This window comes from Maniola hyperantus, chromosome 21 (assembly GCF_902806685.2).
Source record: "Maniola hyperantus chromosome 21, iAphHyp1.2, whole genome shotgun sequence".
Lineage (NCBI taxonomy): Eukaryota > Metazoa > Arthropoda > Insecta > Lepidoptera > Nymphalidae > Maniola > Maniola hyperantus.
Window position 1 is genome coordinate 9,914,565 of NC_048556.1, and position 19,317 is coordinate 9,933,881.

The 19,317-nt window shown below is 38.5% G+C and overlaps 1 protein-coding gene across 1 annotated transcript in view; it reads left to right on the forward strand.

Moving 5' to 3' along the window:
• LOC117992619 (dystrophin, isoforms A/C/F/G/H-like) overlaps positions 1-19,317 on the forward strand; it is a 630,854-nt gene that overhangs the window by 396,599 nt on the left and 214,938 nt on the right.

The window sequence follows — 19,317 nt, forward strand, 5'->3', positions numbered from 1 at the left end:
TACAGTGAGTCCCACGACCCACATACCTCCCCGGAAGAAACGTGGTCAACTGCGTTGCTTCCGGGGAGGATGCGTAAAAGCATTTCCCAGCGAAAAAAAAAGGTGGACAGACGACATCAAATGAGTTGCAGGGAGTTGCTGGATTTCCAGTTCTTGAAGTAAGTTATCCGACAAGAAATTAAACAGTTACTTTTCGAAAAGCTTATTATTACATCTCGAACAAAATGAGAATAATGAAACTTTTAAGTTACAGAGAAAACGTGATTTTTAAGAGTGCCTTAACTTTTTGGATAACATGAAGTTCGCATGTATCGTAGAACTGCTATTATATTGAGATAGGCGTAAGGTATTTCTACTCACCAATTTATTTTCAAAGACCTCTATGAAGTAATCTATTACTTACAAGTTACAAAACGGGTCGTTGATCAAAAATTATTGCGAAGTGTAAGTAGTTTTTTGCTTAAAACTTTATGTCCACAGTCATACTATTTTTAACAGATCCATTGAACACGATTTTTGTTTAAAGTAGTCCTTCTAAACCCCCCCCCCCCCCTCCCCTCATTCCCATTAGTCGTTTGTCGTTTGGGGGGTTAAAGGTACCAATTTTGATCAACCTATTTTATTTTCAATAGATCAAAAAAATCACTTTTAGTTTGTAACGATGGGGCTGGCATATAGGTTACCTATAAAAGTTTCTTAAAAATATAAGAATTAAAAAAAAGACTTGCTGTAGACATTCAGACACGTACCTACTTATTACATATTTAGATGATGCCTTCGTCTAAAATAAGATTCTTAAAATATCCTGTGGGAACTCTTAGATATTCCGGGATAAAAAGGAGTAGCCTATGACTATCTCCGTATCGTCAAATTTCGTTACAATCAGTTAAACGGATAGACCGTGAACAGTAACAGACATGCAGACACACTTTCACATTTATAATATTAACATACTTAGTGATTGTGTTCATTTTTATGGCTTTAAATTATTAATGGTACTATGTATAATGACTTTTATTGAAGTTAACTTTTTTCTCTGTAGTACAAGTGATTTTTTTGTAAGTACACAACATAGTTATATTTAAATAAAACAAACATACAGACAATCTAATTATTAAGTTTAGTTTTGCGCGTTGAAAACTAGAACGAATTTGTTAAATATATTATTATTAGATATACCTAGTCTAGTTATATTATTCAGCATAATTACTTTCATTCTCAGTTGAAAACATCTTATTTTTGACCAACTGCCAAAAAGGAGGAGGTTCCCAATTTGGTGTTTAGGAATCCGTACCCGAACTGCGCATATTACTAAGCCTCTGGTGTCTATCATCATCATCACCATTAACAACGTCCGCGTGGACTACACAAATTTCAAACCCCTATCTACCCCCTTATTATCGAAAATCCTTTCTTAGCGGTTGTCTACGTCATAATAGCTACGAGTATCTGCGTGCCAAATTTCAGCCCGATCCGTCCATTAGTTTGAGCTGTGCGTTGATAGATCAGTCAGTTAGTCACCATTTCCCTTCATAATACCCACTTATTAAATAACTCCATAATGGTAGAAGTACGTGCCCAGCTAGGTGATTCGCTAACTCAGTGTCTAACACTGAATGATAGCCACCGAGTCCATTTGACATTGGTTGGTTCTACATTACTGCTTCACTAGGTGATTTTTCGTCGAAAACCTTCAATGGATTAAAAATAAATGTCAAATAAGCTAGGCGGACGTCTTAAAGCATACTTTCACCGGTATTTGACGTTATCATTTATAGCAATTTGCTAATTTTATCCCATATTTTCACCTTTTCCACCTAAAACGCATGATGAGATTCACGGTAGATGGCGTTGCCGTCATTAGCGGGCCGCTTCCGCTTCCGGCTCACTTCCGGTTGGGCGCGAAGACTATTGTGTGTGCTGTTATATCTTTGTTCGCAATTTTTAATTTTTCCGCTGAAGATTTGTAATCTTGGCTTGAACTTTGACCTCTTGATAATACTAACGATCGCCCCCGGCTTCTCTCGGAAAAAATATAAATCTCCACTTCTACACAAATAAAAAGTGGTGATAGCCTAGTGGTTAAGACGTCGGCTGCCTTTTCGGGGGTTGCCAGTTCGATTCCGGGCAGCAATGACCAACCTCTAACTTTTCGTGTGTGTGTTATGTGCGTTGTAACTTGTTAGAAATTGAGTAGGTACATATATCATATTTTGCTTTAACACTCAAGGAAAGTCATCGTGAGTAAATCTGCATGCTTGAGTGCTTGGGAGTTTCCGTAATGTTCTCATAGGTGTGTGAAGTCTGCCAATACGCACCTACTAAGCCAGCGACCAGTGTGGTAGACTTTGGCTAACCTCTTCTCATTCCGTCCTCAGTAGATAGTGTGAGCAAGCGATGGATTGATCATGATTACCCTAATAATATTATGGTAATCAATCTTTATAATATTAGGCTAATATTATAGCTACCAGTGCTATACTTAGGCTAAGAAATTGTATCACGTGGACAAAGTCACGGGCAAAAACTATAAAGTCGTTCCTCACGCATTCGCTCGAATTACCATTCGAGTAAAAACCAAATGTAATTCCGTTTTTAGATAGAAAACAGATAAAAGATAGATATCGACGTTATTTATCATAATAATTTAGACGTCAAAACGTCCGGACAGTGTAAACAATAGCCGTGAATTGTAAACAACGCCGCACTTGTCCGCCGTGTGATTGATTGTAAACAGAAACAAGATGGCCGACAACAGCGCCGATCGTTATTTTATATTTTATCGACAATGCATCTACCTCATCTACACATACTGAAGAATAAACTGACCGACTGAAATGCTTATCAATGTAAAAAAATCCATATGCCATTGCCGAGTTTCTTGCTGGTTCTTCTCGGTAGGAACGGCATTCCGAACCAGTGGTAAATTAAAACTACCCGACTATTCGAAAGCGCTTGTAGAAAGTCTATTTGAATAAAAACATATTCTATTCTATTCTATATAGGTTTCAAAATTTTTCATCTGTATTTACCCATATAAAAGGAAAACCTGACTGACTGACTGATCTATCAACGCACAGCTCAAACTACTACCAACTATCCAGCACGCTTAGTACGACATTTTATGTCTCATCAACGTTGATAGTATTCGAGTGTCGAAATACTTCGGCGTTATAGTAAACTGGATTTTAACTGCCTTGTTTTAAAGCTCAAGTTTGTCTACACATCTACAGCCAGCGCTCGAAGCGGAAACGTTGCGAAATTAAAATCAGTGGCATTGAATTTTTGACTTCAATTCAAGGCTCTTTAGGTCCATTTTACTTTGATGTTATTTTGTTTCGAGTCTCGAATTCTAGCAACGTTTGGTGAGACGTAAGATCTTATACTACGGGTACAGATAGCTATTTTGACGTAGACATCCGCTAAGAATTTAAGCTTTAGTTTTAAGTTTACGTAATTCATTATCACCATTACATTATTATCTTACAAATCCAGCTTATTGACAACCAAAAAGTGTATAATGTTACCTATCTATATCTATACTCTATACTATTATATAAAGAGGTAATGTCGTTAAGTTTGTTTGTAGGGCGTAATCTTTGGAACTACTGAACCGATTTTAAAAATTCTTTCACCAGTAGAAAGCTACATTATTCCTGAGTGACATAGGCTATACGGGATCTTTAAAAACCTAAATCTACGCGGGTGAAGCCGCGGGGATCAGCTAGTTTTTAATAAATTATTTGACTTTGAGTTTTGACTATTGTCGAAGAAAACCCAATCTTTTGTTTGAAACATTTGTATGAATTTATGAGCATTTTGATACAAACTGCACGCTCGTTTCACAAACTAGATTCCTCATAGGATACATTCCAACGATTCGTAATAATTTCTTAGACGACATGCCTCGGAAGGTACACAAGTTTCCGACGTGGTAATAACATCGAGCTGTCAAATAGATTATGTACCCGCCTGTCTCAAATATTAATACACAGCCTGTCACAGACAGACAAGGTGGCCCCTCTGTGAATTATGGACACGGACGGTGATGATATTTCATAATAGGAAATAATAGGTTATTTGTCATTTTTATCCGGATTATTGGATTATTAGCTTGTAACATTAGGCATTAGGTGGTTACTTTCCTGTCTGCGCAAAAGTTAGTCTATGACATTTTGCGCTTATGTTATTGGATTAACTATCTGTAAGATTAAGAAAGTTTTCTGTATGCGCAATGGTGAGTCACACATTTTGCGCCAATGACACATCGCGTTAAAATGAGTCTGAGATACTTTTGCGCAAAAGTCACTCTCTTTGCGCTTGTAAAAAAAAGTAGAATAAATTCCCTACAGTTCCATTCCCGTAGTACAGATGAAAGCGTATCAGGCACCAGAAAATGAGATCATCTCGAAAGGCGGAATTTTTGAGTTGAAACAGTTTTCATTTAGTGGTACGTTATGATCCTTTGACTAGGGTAGATTGCTCAGACATCAAGGTACAGATAAAAACGATTTAGAAACCAGAAAATGAGACCATCTCGAAAGACGAGGTTTTTGAGTTAAAACAGTTTTCATTTTCGTTTTCAGTTATGATCTTTTGGCTTGGGTATATGCCTCCGACCTGAATGATTAAATCTATTCTGGTTTCAGAATGGGCTATATTACATTGTGTAATAGGTATTTGAAATTGCTTAGTCGGCATAATATCACCATAATTCAAAACAGCGGAAGGAAATGCCTACTATCAAAGAGACTATATTGCTAAATTTAATACAGTTTGACAGTTATTTATCCTCTTATACGGAATATTAAACACCCTGTAGCAGACAGCAGGGGGGATTTATTATGAGTTATAGTTTGGGAGCTTGGGGACATTTTATGAGTTAAAAAAAATCGTCATATAAAGGTAATAACTTGTTAAAACGAGACAGCTTTATCATCTTCATCATCAACAATAACAACCGATAGACGTCCACTGATGAAGATAAGTCTCTTGTTGTGACTTCCACACGCCACGGTCTTGCGCCGCTGAATCCAGCAACTCCCTGCGTCCCTCGTCTGACGTCGTCCGTCCACCTAGTGCCCCCCACTACTATCTTCCAACACTGCGTCTTCCGGTGCGAGGTCGCCATTCCAGCACCTCGAGACCGCAACGTCTTTTGGTTTTACGAACTATGTGCCCTACCCATTGCCACTTCAGCTTCGCAACCCGTTGAGAAATGTCGGTTACTCTAGTTCTCCTACGGATCTCCTCATTTTTGATTCGATCACATAGAGAAACTCCAAGCATGGCACAGCTTTATGTCGCTGGCATAAATCTGTCTCGAACTTAAACTTAGAGCAAAGTGCGCTCTATAGAACTCACCCTAACAACGGATCAGCTGGTATTCATTAATTAATGACAGTAATCTTCTCTATAATATAAAAATGAATCACCAAATGTGTTGGTCATCGCAAATCTCGAGAACCGCTGAACCGATTTCGCTAATTCTTTTTTTTAATATTCCTTGAAGTACGACGATGGTTCTTACGGAGAGAAAAATTTAATTCAACTTCCCCTCAATTTTCTAAACTCCACCCGAGCGAAGCCGGGGCGGTTCAGCTAGTTATGTTTATAAATGAAATTAACTAAATGATATAGCAATGATTAATGAGTCAATAGACAAAAGCAAAGCTCTTAAGTTCGATGATGCTACAAATCTTCGTTTCCATCACCTTTCAAATGTTGCATGAATTTAGCTCGTAAAGGTGAGGCGAGCTTAATTATACAAAACTGTTATTCGAAATTCTTGAAAACTAACAAAACGTCGGAACTTCTAACAAAACGACGAGGCAAAGGCAAGGACGTCACTGGCAGGCGTCAAATGTTCTAGTATACGTATTGACGCAAATAGCCCTAAAGTAGCCCTATTTTTCGCCATAACTGTCTAAGGCTTGAAAAAAAACACGAGTTACGCTAAGATCTGTTTTTGTACACTGCAGTCATAGGCCTCGTTTTCAGATTGAATCGATCACTCTAGATACTTACTCTGTAACATAATAATAACCTAACCAAAGACATTTTAGTTAGGTTTTGTGTGTTTTAGTAAAGTGTAAGAGCAAAAACGAACGAACGAAAAGGTTATAGTGTTAAGATTTTAATACACCTGTGGATGGATGGCGTAATTAATTTTAGAATCTTTCTTTGTTGCAGGTAATTTTCGACATGGTGTCATTACAGGGGGGTATCTACAGGATGCTCCCTATATGAACGGGCCCGTAACATTAAAAGGGTAGGTATACGCAAACAATACGAGAGTGTTCCCGTGACCCCGTCGCCAGGCGAAGTGCAGGAGCGCCGCCTTAGGTTTTAGTGGGTATACCGGTCGCTCCTCGGCCGGCGGGTCCCACATACCCTCCCCGTTCCCTGGGCAAGTTGCAAAAAAGGCAAACAATACCAGAAGCAGAAATGGGATAAGTAGGATTCACTTCTAACATTTCTACGACAACAATGCGTTCGGAGCTCTACACTCCTTTTTCCACAATAAGTTGCATAATATAATATATATCTAGGTACCTAAGGGCTGTTTTACCGTTTACGTCTAAGCAACAAGTTGCGACAGTACGGCATGCTGCAAATGGAAAAATTAATTTGAATTTTGCGCTTTAAAAAGCATGCGACAATCTAATTAATACCTACTGAAAAAACCTCGAACAAAAAATGTAGAATAGAATGGCTACGGAATAATACGGTATGTCAGTATTGCTGCATGCGTGGACTACACAAATTTCAAATCTCTATTTTACCAGTTTAGGGGTTGAATTTTCAAAAATCCTGTCTTAGCGAATGTGTACGTCATAATATTTATCTGCATGCCAAATTTCAGCCCGATCCATCCAGTAGTTTGAGCTCTGCGTTGATAAATCAATCAGTCAGTCACCTTTTTCTTTAATACAATATTTAGATGCGGCCCTGTGGCATGCAATAATATCGCAATATTATGTTGCTCTGGTTTAAGTGAAGTTTAACAAACAGTAGATATGTCTTGTATAATTGAAGTTGCATACAAATTAGACCGTTCAAACATGTTCCACTCTATCCCACCTTAAGCCCGGGGGTCGGACTAGACTAGTCACTAATACGAACATGTTACTGTACGAGATAAACATGTCCCCAGCGAGTTTATGAACGATAAGTTAACTTGCGGCATAATTTGTGCTGCATTCATTTGTTTTGTTACCTATTAACACAAACTACTATAAGAATTTCTAATGTGGCCTACATTATTTAGCTTGTGTTTGTATTATGTTAACCTCTTGCCATGGCATGACCGCCTGGTATCAATTTGGAATTTGGTAGGTACCTAAATACTCTATCTTTGGTACTCTATTATTATTTTGTCTGAGGACTGAGGTTAAGAGAAGCAATTTTATAGGAAGAAAAATTACTCTTGTTTTAGTTTGCAAAATAAATAAGTACATACAAACTGCAGGATGCACTTAGTTTTTTAGGGTTCCGTACCTCAAAAGGAAAAACGGAACCCTTATAGGATCACTTTGTTGTCTATCTGTCTGTCTGTCTGTCTGTCGGTCCCTTTCGGCCAAAATTCATGATTTTCGGTCGTTGACCTAGAATCATGAAATTTGGCAGGTAGGTAGGTCTTATAGCTGACATTCGGGGAAAAATCTGAAAACCGTGAATTTGTGGTTACATCACACAAAAAAAATTAAATTGTGGTTATGAACTAATAATTAGTATTTTCGAAGTAAGATTTAAACTGTATCAACTATCAAGTATCATATGAAAGGGCTTCCCCTGTACATTCTAAAACAGATTTTCATTTATTTTTATGCATCATAGTTTTTGAATTATCGTGCAAAATCTTGAAAAAATACGACTGTAGTACGGAACCCTTGTTGCGCGAGCCTGACTCGCACTTGGCCGGTTTTTATCATTATGCTGTGTTCCTATTTCCTTAAATAATCATATAATCAATAACCACTTTATATGATAATCGAACTATAAAACCATACGCTTGGATTGCAATACACACATCCTGAGCTACCGAAACCGCAACCACAGGCCGTAACCAATTCAAAAGGCCCTTATTGAATTCAGCACTACCCACTTACTCAGAAACAACCACATCCGTTCCAAAACCAAATCTATCAATCAATAAATAAAGTCCATATTTCACTACAGCCATCAGAATTATAAATGCTATTCTGAATTGAATCTTATATTGGAATGTTTTAGTTTGATATTCAAATGCAAGCGGTTGAACCGGTGTGCAAGTATGAACGCCATCTGTCGGTGTTAATGGGTAGCGAGTTAGTACGAACACATGACGCGGTAGACCTCAAGACGCCCACCGTGGAGGAGTACGTCCGTACACTTGCGCGGCGCATGTTTGCGCGCGCGGATTACGGACCTTACACACACCTTCACGGCATCGCTCCGCTGACCATTCGACCACCGACCGGGCGTCCTCTGCCTCGGGAACTCCTACGATCGCCACCACTAGCGTGGCACGCAGGCGATCCTAGCGATGATGATGACGACGCGAGACCCACCGGATTTGACACTATCTCCGCGCCTATCTTCCGCAACGCGGAGATCTCCACCGGACCAGACACCACCCCCGCGCGCGACGGCGACTCTATCGCCCTCAGCGCGGGGAACACAACCAGCCACGAGGCCCCAAGCCAATGATGGCGGGCCCTAGCCGGTGAAATTCCGGCTAGAAGACCAACACCGGAGTAATTGAATACCCCGCGCCTTGCCCGGGTAAGGAGGCTACGCCTCGAGGCCCGTACCCCCGCTTGGCTTTCGGCCAACCGGAGAAGACCCTGTCGTCGTCATGACGCGGTTTTCGCGCTATGCGTTTATTACCCCTACTACGAATGCATCTCGATTTTAGTCACAATTTGATATGGATTTAAAGCGTTCAAACTAAGAAAGGAACCCTTTATCTGTCAACGGTCAATAAAAAATTACGGACATAAAACGATTTTTTTCTACATTGTTTAACTAATTTTGCTCGCTATTTTTATTAAAAAACATTAAAATTTTATTAAATGAAAATTGGCGGAAAATTCCTATTCTTAGTTTAAACGCATTATAATTAAATTTATTTAATGGTACAAAACAGTAAATTTTGTGGTATTTATTAAATTGTGACAGTGATCATAACTAACAAAAATAAATATAAAAATCTGTCTTCGTCCCATTCTTGTTAAAAGTAAAAAAATAGTACTAATTTAAATTTCACTCGCTAACAAACAATTTTAAAGAAATGACTTTGCTAGGATTGAATCTGAATTCAATTTTATACTAACAAACTTGATTTTTTGTAATAAATGTATTTTTGGATTCAATTTTATATATACTCAGGTACCTACTTGAATCTTTCGTAATAAATCATTTTTTATAAATAAATAGATGTGAGCTTAATATTATGAGTTTTGAATTAAGTAGGTAGGTACATATTATTATAACTAAATATAAAATATTCTGCAATGAAATAAAAATGTAATATTTTAAACCTATCAACGAGTAAATTTTTTTTCTCTCTTCACAGAAGTCGAGTAGAATCAAACGCAAACCGTTAGTATCGCCCTTTCATCCTTGAACAGCCATGCATTTTTAAATTATGCATTGCATACAAATTCATATCGTAAATTGCAGACATAAAGTTGAAATTGGCTTGCTAATAAAGTTATTGCACTCGGAATTATATCAAACGAATTATAGTTTTACTTTGTCGGATTTAAGGTTGGAAATGCATTGGTTGGTGATGTAGTATTAAATATCATAATTTGCTGTATTTTATAGTTCCCTTCGGTGCAGGCATGATGGCCCGTGTCTTCATAATAAAACCGCGCTAGCAATTTGTTTGGGTATTCTGTTACTGTATCTAAGTATTTTTCAGCATTTTCAGGGGTCGTCTTTTCGCTGGGGAAAATGCAATTACGCACAAATAGGTTAAGTCTAAATATATAAAACTAGATAAAGCCTATTTCCTTCCCCGGGATGCAAGCTATCACTGTACCAAATTTCGTCAAAATCGGTTGAACGGATAACTAACGGATCGGCCGTGAAAGGCTAGCAGACAGACAGACAGACAGACACACTTTCGCATTTATAATATTAGTATGGATATGGATGAAAAGGTGACTGACTGACTGACTGACTGATCTATCAACGCACAATTCAAACTACTGGACGGATCGGGCTGAAATTTGGCATGCAGATAGCTATTATGACGTAGGCATCCGCTAAGAAAGGATATTTGAAAATTCAACCCTTTAGGGGGTGAAATAGGGATTTGAAATTTGTGTAGTCCACGCGCACGAAATCGCGAGCATAAGCTAGTTGTAATAACAAAAACAAAGGGTTTTCATAAAGGCAAACAGGATTGAGCTCACTTCCGGGCGGGATGCGGAACCCTAATGACGGTTCCGCACCTCTCTGATTGTGCCGTGCGACTGCGGATATTGAGTCCTACATACTTTGCATATCCCCATTTTGCTTCTCACCTGTATCAGTATTCAGAGTGAACTAGATGTGACTAATGACTTTCTTAGGTCTAGTTCTAGTTTCTTTTTACGTCTCACCAAACCAAACCAAATTCGAGAGTCGAAATAATTTATTCGATCATAGGTATTGTATGTCTATTATAATATATGAAGGTATGTAGTTATATATATAACTACATACCTTCATATATTACAGGTGAGAAGCAAAATGGGGATATGCAAAGTATGTAGGACTCAATATCCGCAGTCGCACAATCAGAGAGGTGCGGAACCGTCATTAGGGTTCCGCATCCCGCCCGGAAGTGAGCTCAATCCTGTTTGCCTTTATGAAAACCCTTTGTTTTTGTTATTACAACTAGCTTATGCTCGCGATTTCGTGCGCGTGGACTACACAAATTTCAAATCCCTATTTCACCCCCTAAAGGGTTGAATTTTCAAATATCCTTTCTTAGCGGATGCCTACGTCATAATAGCTATCTGCATGCCAAATTTCAGCCCGATCCGTCCAGTAGTTTGAATTGTGCGTTGATAGATCAGTCAGTCAGTTAGTCAGTCAGTCAGTCACCTTTCCCTTTTATATATATATATATAGATTATACTACTTCATTTTTCTGTATTGCGTGTAAGTACTATCCAACACACCTAGTTTCTCCTTTCACCAAAGGTTGCCTGGTAGAGATTGCTGTGAGCAATAAGGCCGCCTTTGCATACAATTATTTTTTAGTTTTAGTTTCTGTAATAATTATGTAATATTTTTTATATGCAATAAAGTATTTCTATCTATCTATCTATTTCTACCTCCGCGTTACAGTAAAATGGACCTAAACAGCCTTGAATTGAAGTCAAATATTCAATGCCACTGATTTTAATTTTGCAATGTTTCCGCTTGGTGCGCTGGCTGTAGAAGTGTAGACAAACTTGAGCTTTAAAACAAGACATTTAATAGATCCAGTTTACTGTAACGCGGAAGTATTTCGACTCTCGAATTTGGTTTGGTTTGGTGAGACGTAAAATCTTGTACTACGGGTACTGCGTGCCAAGTTTCAGCCCGATCCATCCAGTAGTTTGAGCTGTGCGTTGATAAATCAGTCAGTCAGTCAATCCTTTTATATATTTAGATAAAGCTTATACCCTGCGACTTCGTTCACGCCTATACTCTCGGTACGAAAGGCATTCCGAACCAGTGGTAGATGCAGCTGACGATTCAAAAATTCTTGTAAAAGTTTAATTGAATAAAAATATTTTTTATTATTTATTTATTTATTTACTAAGAATTTATGATACCTATACCTACACTGATCCTCAGTTTATTTCGCGGATCCGGTGAAATACGACCCACTTACCTGATTGGTTCGCATCAATATATCGGATGTTATTTGAAAAAATTCCAAGAGGGAGGCTCATGTATCATAATACTACTTAGCCTAACGGTCCGGCAAAATAAAGAATTCCCACGGGATGTTTATAACCTAAATCCACGCGACCAAAGTCGCAGGCATTAGCTATTAATAAATCACTACCCATATTATAAACTAGCTGACCCGCCCCGGCTTCGCTCGGGTGCAATTTAGAAAATCGAGGTGGGGGTTGAATTTCCAAAAATCCTGAAATACATATTTCTTCATTTATTACCGAAAACCCAAATGAGTACCAATTTTCATGTAAATTTCTTGAAAAATGACAGACTTTCATAAAAACTTTAATCCCCTATTTAAAACCCCCTTGGTAGTAGAATTTCCAAAAATCGTAAAATGCGTACTTTTTATTTTTAACCGAAAGCTGAAATAACAATTTTCATCGATGTAACTTCAAAAATGACGGACTTTCATACAAACTTCCACCACCCATTTAACCCACTTAGGGGTGGAATTTCAAAAAATCCTTTCTTAGTGGATACCTACTCTTTACAAAGAACACACCCTCAAAATTACATGTCTCTAGGACCAGCGGTTTAGGCTGTGCGTTGATATATATGTCAGTCAGTCAGTCAGGACTTTGAATTTTATATATTTAGATGCGAAAGTGTGTTTGATTGTTGGTTTCTGGGTGTATCGTTTTGTCCTTCAATCACGTCGCAACGGAGCAACGGATCGACGTGATTTTTTGCATGGGTATAGATAAAGACCTGGAGAGTGACATAGGCTACTTTTTATCCCGGAAAATCAAAGAGTTCCCACGGGATATTCAAAAACTTAAATCCACACGTATACGAAGTCGCGGGCATCAGCTAGTAATGAATAAATAATACTAACTGTTGGAGTGATGTACATTTTAAGCAATTCAATGCAATAATAAGACGGCATCATCACTTACCACCAGGTGAGATGCTAACTTGTATCTGAATAAAAAAGAAAAAAAATCTCCAATAGGTACAAAATGAAGAAAACTCTATAAAATATTTCACAATTCGCTTTATTAACAATTTTCCGATATTCAACAGCGGGAAAACCAACTTCGCAACTTAGCCACAGCATTTATCGACTAACTAACTACATTCAAAGTTTTGTTTAGTTAACGTGAATATAATTAAAATTCATTGTGGAGGTATTTGTCTAATGAACCTATTTAAATGTACCTACTGCTTACTGAAAAAAGGATGTAAAAAACCTCAATAGTTCAACGGTTGATAAGCGGACTGAATTCCGAAAGGTCGGCGGTTCAAACCCCACCCGTTGCACTATTGTCATACCTACTCCTAGCACAAGCTTTACGCTTCGTTGAAGGGGAAAGGGGAATATATTCAGTCCTGATTAGCATGGCTAATATTCTTTTTCACTCACGATGGAAATCACTCACGATAGTTTAAACGCTAAAATATTTTTTTTTTAAACAAAATAAAAATTTCTGTCTGTCTGTTAGCTTTTCACGGCCCAACAGTTTAACCGATTTTGATGAAATTTGGTACAGAGTTAGCTTACATCCCGGGGAAGGACTAATTTTACCCTGGAAAATCAAAGAGTTCCCACGGGATTTTTGAAAAACCTAAATCCACGTAGACGAAGTCGCGGACATCATCTATTAATATATAAAAGGTTATTAATTACCACCATTACGGACGTGTTGTATTTTGTTTTTGGTAATTTGTGCAGTGTCATGGTGGTCGTGCGTAGTGCTTGCTCGGTGGCTGGCTTTACCTGCATATGTAGCAGTAGGGGGGCGGGCGGTGCATATCGCGTATTATATGTTGATTATAGCAAAATAACCTTTCGGTTCTTTGTGAATATTTCCGAAGAAGCTCGGTGGCTATCATTTATCGTTGGACACTGAGTTAGCGAATCAGCATGCTGGGCATATTTATGACTTTTTCTTCTAACAAAAAATACAATTTAACTCCATAAAGTTCATAGAGCGTACTAATTATCATACTTGTGTTGTGTACCAAGCGGCGCCGCGGGGGAAAGTTAGTGAAAGATGCCTACGGAAACTAGAATATTTCAGCTTAAATTATGAACAGCTGGCAATTTCAACATGGCGCAGGATAACGTCCGACTTCGGAATGGGGTGCGACTTGATTCCGAGGTGTTACAAAATGGCTGAATTTTTAATATTACTCTTTGACTGGGCGCACATTTGGCTACTTTTTTTTTCTTCGTTTGGGGAGGAGGAAAATCCTAATGGATACCTTGCTTTATTGTACACCATCATAAAAGATAACACTACAAAAATAGTCTGTAGTACAATTTATTTCGCCACAATAAACCAGCCTCACCGTTGCCACTGCGGTGACTGTTGATGCCTACGGTCACCATGGGCTCTCTTGTTCGAGAAGCGCTGGTCGCTTCTCTCGACCCTTGCCACTGCCCATGTGCCAGCTGTACTAGGACCTATTGGTTTGGCACGTAGCGATGGCAAGAGACCGGATCGTATGACGCTCGTGCATGGAAGATGGGCAGGTCGCTTGTTTGGGATGCAAGGTGTGAAGACACTTTAGCTTTTTAGGTTTTTTAAAATCCCGTGGGAACCCTTTGATTTTCCAGGATAAAAGTAGTCTATATATCTCTCTAGGTCTTTACCTATATCCATGCAAAAAACCACATCGATGCGTTGCTCCGTGGCGACGCGATTGAAGGACAAACCAACAAACCAACAAGCAAACAACACACTTTCGCATTTATAATAATGGGTAGTGAGGGAGTGATAGAATATGAATTCAACACAGGCTAAGTCGCGGTTAACTTCTGATACAAAATAAATAAAAGCTTTCTTCTTCTAAGCAGGGTTTTATTTTTATACCTTTCCGGATACGCCAAAACCTATCAATGTTAAGTAGCCACGAGAAAGAGCATCTAATCCTCCTAATGGATACCTACTAATAACTTTCCACCATTATTCGCGGATAGCTTAACGAAATAAGTTTTTCGTTAATAAAAACCAATAATAGGTATACCCAATAGGTTTAATCTCTTACCTTACAAGTTACATCCACACTCTCGACGAGCCGCCACGATGAAACACGAGTGCGAAAGTGTGGTCGGCCGTCGCCTCGCCTTGAAGTTTTACTTTTGATGTTGGTTTTTGGCTAGAATAAGGCTATGTTAGGGCTAATTTTGACTTAGCTAAGATTAATGCTGCTAAAACAAGACAGTTTTATGGCTCTCACTTAAATTTGACTCTAAATTAAAGTCTGAGCAAATTCAAAATCCGGTCTATAATATCGAAGCTTTAGAGCTTACTTTGAATTTGCTCGGACTTAAACAGTTAAAATGAGACAGTGATATGGCTCTCACATAAATCTGGCTCTTAGTAAAGTCTGAGCAAACTCAGTGTTCACTCTCAGCATTAGAGTTTACTTTCACTTTTTTCAGAGCTAAGACACTATTAAAACAGTGCAGCGTTGTATCGCTAACATAAATCTTCCTCGTTTTAACTGAAACTTAAGTCTGAGCAAAGTTAGTGTACGCTCTATAGATGTCAGTCTTAATAATGAGCCAGTGATTTTAGGGCAATTTAGGGCATAAAGGAAGTAAGTAAGTGAATGCATGAAAAGTGAGGAGTGATATAGCTTGCGTGGCCTCAGTTTGGCAAACTCGCGTGAGGATCTCGGGGAAGCGTGTAAGCGAGAGTGTAGATTCCGGATAGATTCTTTAGAAAAGTATATGTTCTCCGGAATATAATGAGGTACCTATAAAAAGAAATATTAGTTTATAGATAAAAAAAGAACTTTGCAGCCATAGTTTTAATACCACCAAAATTCTTAACGAAACTATGTACCTACAAATTTAAAAACTTCACCTTTTATACTTAACACACTTACGTATAGTATTTTTAAAATAGGACTTCTTATTTTACTTCTACAGGAGATTTTAGAAAACTAAAATCCGTTCCTTTGTATCTCTATAAATTGGTGTATAATTATTTCTCCAAGCCCAATCAAATAAAAAGCCCTGTATTATGGAATTCCTTTACCCTAATACAAATCTCATAGAGGTTTTATAGAGTATTCGATTGCGTTCTCTCTATAGCGAGGGAATCCAGGCCACTGTACTAGTGCGGGAATCGATACACTTTCAGGCTCGAGTGTCGAATCGTCTACATATGACGCCGAGCCTGGTGTAGGGTGACGATCATTCCTTTTTATTTATTTTTCCAATATGGCTTCTAGTAGGCACCATATTGTTTTTTTTTTAAATAGAGTGTGGCGGTTACCACAATAGAAACTAGATGGCGCTGTTCAATCGATGACGTAGTCCCGAACAAATGTACCGCCGATAGCAATCGCACTAACGGAGTTTTCTGCAATCTGGACTATATATAGAAGTTTCAAGACATAACCGTCGGCCCAGCTGGCGCTACCGAGCACAACCAACCGCTCGGTGGGAGATCTCCCCTTTGGTACGGTCGAGCCTGCACACCGCTCCCGTACAAGAGATAGCGAGCAAACGAGCTGGCGGGTCACCTGATGTTAAGTGATTACTGCCGCCCATGAACATTTTCAGCACCAGGGGAACTGCGGATGCGTTGCCGGCCTTTCAGGAATTAAACTTTTAAATCTTATTTAAAATCTAAATATATAAAACGAAAAGGTGACTGACTGACTGATCTATCAACGCACAGCTCAAACTACTGGACGGATCGGGCTGAAATTTGGCATGCAGATAGCTATTATGATGTAAGCATCCGCTAAGAAAGGATTTTTAAAAATTTAACCCCTAAGGGGGTGAAATAGGGGTTTGAAATTTGTGTAGTCCACGCGGACGAAGTCGCGAGCATAAGCTAGTATATTTTATTTTCCCAAAATCCTGGTCACCCTACACGCCTTTATCACCCACATAAGTCGGCAGCACCGCGTGGAGAGCTCTCAGCGAATATCGTAGCTCGACGTACTAATAAAGCATAGCTTTTGTATCCCGCAGGATAGCAGGTGCCGTAACTAATGGCTTTATACACCAATTTTCCCACACAATTGACAACTATATAGTGGAATTGTTTGCCACCTCTAATAAACAAGATTTTACATAATTTACATGAATTCAATTTCTACATAGATTATAATATATTAACCTACTAGCTGATGCCCGCGACTTGGTCTGCGTGGAATTAGGTTTTTAAAATCCCGTGGGAACTCTTTGATTATCCGAGATAAAAAGTAGCCTATGTCACTCTCCAGGTCTTTATATATACCCATGCAAAAAATCACGTCAATCCGTTGCACCGTTGCGACGTGATTGAAGGACAAACCAATAAACCCACAAACAAACACACTTTCGCATTTATACTGGGTACTGATCTGTGAGCTCTCCATGATGTTCTCAAAGGCCTAAAATTTAAGCCATAGTCTGCTCCGCTACCTCAAAACACTTATCTTTCTGATAAGAGATCCGTGCTAAGTAGTGGGCCGGCAATGAGCTGATCATGATGATGATGATGATGATGAAACTGATAACATTTGTTGATTTTTCTTTCAATCAAACCGCAACGAAGCAACGAATTGGCATGCTTTTTGCTTGAATATCTATAGCTTTACCTAAAGACCTGGAAAGTGATATAGGTACCTATTTTTATCCCGGAATGTTTAAAAACTTAAATCCAATTCAAGTCGCGAGCATCTTGTGTATAAATTACCATAAGTCAAGATGAGATAGAAATAATAATAATCGATTTCAAATAATTATGCTTAATCCATAAAAGCTCATTTGAATCATCAAAGACGTATATTCTGATATTGAATCTACGATCATTCTTTAAGAGCCTCAATAGCTCAACCGGAAAAGGAGTGGACTGAAAACCGAAAGGTCGACGGTTCAAATCCCGCCCGTTGCACTATTGTCGTACCTACTCCTAGCACCAGCCCGACGCTTAGTTGGAGAGGAAAGGGGAATATTAGTCATTTAACATGGCTAATATTCTTTAAAAAAAAAATCATCGATCAATGTTAAATCTAGATTATGCAAGAAGTCAAGATGAACGCCCACCGTACATCATTTATATGGAAATATAATTTTCGCTTACGAAATCATCAATGGACCGACTGTCTAGGGCACACGAGGTCTTTACGCATGGCGTGTACTATTTGTTTGAGTACCTATTTAATTTTCACTTTCGAGATTTAAATCATCAAAATTTTATCAAACTTCTGCGTACTAAAGTAGCTTTTATTCGATTGGTTGTTACGGCTTAATTGCTCTGAACCTTTGTTTTAAACTTTTGATGACTTTTGTTTTTTTACTCTACTCCAAAAAAACGTGACGTTTTCAGGATTCATGTATGTATGTGAGTTTCTTTATTCCACCATTAATTCTAAATGCCTATACAGATTTGGATGTATAGGGTATCGTTAGAATCCTTATATCATCCCGATTGACTATAAGTTTTTTGGAATAAATCAATGTGGTAGAGAGGGCCGTCGTGTTTTCAATAATTTTTATTATTCTTGTTCATAGATCATGCAGTTGAATATTAGCTAGCTATTACTCTTTATTCTAATTTAAACTAATATGCAATGAATTATTAACCGACTTCTTTTCGTTCCTATTTAATTGTAAAATGTAGTTCTAGGTTGTGATGTTGCAGTGATAAATCCATAATTCATACACTCTCTCACAGAATTATTATTTCGAATCACATTAATCGATGTTCCATGGTAGGGGTCACACATATCTTCATTCATAAAATATATCGAGAAAGTGCGTAGGAGTCGAACTTTGGTCCCGTTAGGTGCCTGTTTAACTTCTAGCTGTGTTTACGAGTTTATTTTGATTTTATTAACACCTTATTTTACGTAGATGCCTAATATAATTTACTTCAATTACTATAACGTTTTTAAGAGTCCCTACAGTGTTAAGTTTTTCGAGAAAATTCTAAATGGGTACAACCCATCGGAAATATCTGCGCACCTCGCTGGAATGGGCTTCCCCGCAGCACACCCATTTTCGCCTATCCAGTACTATTGCCAACGCAAGCGCGTTGCATGACGTCACTGAGCCAGATTCTCGGATATTTCCGACGGGTTGTAATTGACCTGACTCTTATCAAAGGCTTGTGTCGTGTCGTGGCTACCTTACTTATCCTTTCGGCAAAGTCGTACCGCCATACCATACGGATACCGACTGCCATCTCGTCCTGTCGCGTACTATACAATAGAGGTTATATAAACTTCCCACAATGGGAAAGTAAAGCCCGCGTTGAATTCGGTCAAGCACAAACCTGTCCACTTGTCAAGTGGCTGCCATCAATCTATTACTGGCTTCCTACGCAGTATTTGAGTATTTAGGTACACGTTGTATGGTCGAAGCTATAATATGGAAGAAATAAAAAGCGTTTTAAATGTGTTTCTTGTGTAGAAGAAGAAATCTACGTAAAA